A 2,519-nucleotide genomic window follows, 5' to 3' on the forward strand; every position below is an offset into this window, starting at 1 on the left:
GGAGACTTGCTTGACCCCAGGAATTGGAGGTTGCTGTGAGCAGTGAAGCCATGGCACTCTACCCAGGGTGACAGCTTGAGGCTCCGTCTCAAAAAAAAAAAATGCATTTAGAAAAGGCATTGCCCATTGCTATCCCAGCCCACACTGACCCAGGATACCCCAAGTACCAGGTTGTATTGCCTCTTCATCACCCCAGGCCTGAGTGGTGTGGGAAGGACAGCTCCAGAGAAGGTGAAACTTCTGGGGGTGGGGCTGCCCAAAGCATCAGCTCCCACCTTCAAGCAAAATCATCGAAAATGATGGCTGTGGCACTAAACAAAGTGTATGTTTATATGCCTTATTTTATTGAAAAGTCACAAATATTGGTACGATTGGCTTTGTTCTACTAACAAAGAAATGGAGACCCAAAGAGATTAAGAAACTGCAAAAGGTTACATAGAAGCAAAGCAGGACTTGAACTTGGGTTTACCTCATTTCCAATACAATGTTCTCAAGCCCCACCACTGCCACCTCCCTCATACCCTCTTCCTTACTAGTCCATCAAGCTCCCTGGGCATTATCCAAGGAGCAGCTACCCCAGTCACCACCTGCTCTATGATGTCATCAAAAGCCTGCTCTAGGATGTCCTGGCCCCAGTGGGCATGCCTTGCCTTGCCTTCTGGGCCTCCATGAAGCTGGGGGAAGGGTCAGAGGAAGGATAAGCTCAGATGACAGGTTGGGACCAGGACAATGACAATCCTGGGGAGGGGGCCAATGCAAGAAAGGGGTCCACACAGCCACTGGCCCTTCAGTTGGCTAGTTAGCTGTGCCATCCTCCATACATTTCCTTGTTCGAAATGGAGCACTGAGCCCCGGAAATCAGGACAAAAGCACCACCCACAGCTCTGGTCTCGATGACTCAGATTCCACCTCCCACAGCCTCCTCCTGTGTGTGTTTCTGAATGTGTGTGTACCCGCGAGTGTGCCCGCCAGCGTGAGGCTGTCAGCTGTGTATGCGGTATGTGCAGGTATGAGCCCACATGTGCTCATGCCTGAGCTATGTCCATCTGCACATCTGTCTCCCAGCCTGAGCCCTCAGAATATGATGACCAACTGGGTCAGTGAGAATCAAGCACTAATAGCCACCTGTCTCCTATGTTCAAAGGCTGTGTGCCAAGCATCTTACATGCAATATAGCGTGGAGTCTTTACAGTAGCCTCACTATCGTTATTCCCATTCTGCAGTTGATGAAACTGAGACTCAGAGAAGTTAAACTGCTTTTCCAAGGTCACACAACCAGGAAATGGTGAAGTTATCAGATGCCGAAGTCTGTGTCCAATAAAACGTGCTTCTTTTCTTGCCCTCTCTGGAGAGAAATCTGGGTCTTTTGTAACCAGAAGCCAGCCTCCCTGAGGGAAAGGGGGCCAGAAGCCAGAGCCTTGGAGGAGAAGGGGGGCAAATAGCAGATAGACGCTGAGCAGGAGGGGGCAGGGCAGCTGTCTCTCAGAACAGGTGTCAGAGAAGCTGTGACAGCCACTTAGAACCACAGTGGCAAGCCTCCTTTACATGGCTATTTGCATATATTTGCATGCATTTGCATCACCAAATCTGTGGAATCGGCCTTAATGGTCCCTGCCTCAGAAGGTTGGCAGAAGCTGAAAGAGTGGGAGTGACAAGGAGGGCCTGGGGAATTCAGGAAAGGAACAAGGTAAGAGGCAATGCTGTGGATGCCCTGGGATGCTCTGGGCACTGCTAACAAAATTTCTAGGGAAAAAAAGGAAGACTCTCTCCCAAGCGCCCTAGGAAGTCTCCTTGCTCTGAGCCCATCTCCTGGGGGCAACAGGGAAAGGGATCGTGTATACAGAAATCCGTGAGAACACAGAAAGGTTGAAGATTTGTGCCAGTGGGCAGCAGGGAGAGCCTCGCACTGCGTCTCTCCGCTGGGGGCCTCCCACTTGGCCTACGGAGTTCGGTGGCCTGGTATTGTGGCGCCATCTGGTGGGCATGCGCGGCAACGCGCCCTCTTCCCGGCTGCAGCCCCTTCCTGTCAGGCCTGCGGGAATCCACTCGCCTGCTGCAAACTGCTCCTCCAGACCTGTGGTTTTTCTGAGAATCACGAGCAGGGAGCTTCCTACGAGGCTCAGGCCAGGCTAGAGTGAATGGCTAATACAATTAGTGGTGGAGAGCTTAGGCCTTATACTCAGAAAAACATGACTAGATGTATGACCTTGGCAAATTGACCTTTGAATCTGTATCCTCATCTGTAAAATGGAGATGATCAGATTTACTTATCAGAATGAAAGAAGATAATATACATTAAGAGCTTATTAGCAGGGCCAAGACTAAGATGAAGTAAGTGAGATGCCCAAGGCACAAAATGGAAGGGCCTAGGTCTTGCATGACCTTGAGACCGCCTTAAAATTTGTGCTTGCACAGGGCAGCGCCTGTGGCTCAAAGGAGTAGGGTGCTAACTCCATATACGGGAGTTGGTGGGTTCAAACCTGGCCCAGGCCAAAAAAAACTGCAAAAAAAAAAAAAAT

Source organism: Otolemur garnettii, unplaced genomic scaffold (assembly GCF_000181295.1).
Source record: "Otolemur garnettii isolate 467f Iridium unplaced genomic scaffold, OtoGar3 scaffold00003, whole genome shotgun sequence".
Taxonomy (NCBI): Eukaryota; Metazoa; Chordata; class Mammalia; order Primates; family Galagidae; genus Otolemur; species Otolemur garnettii.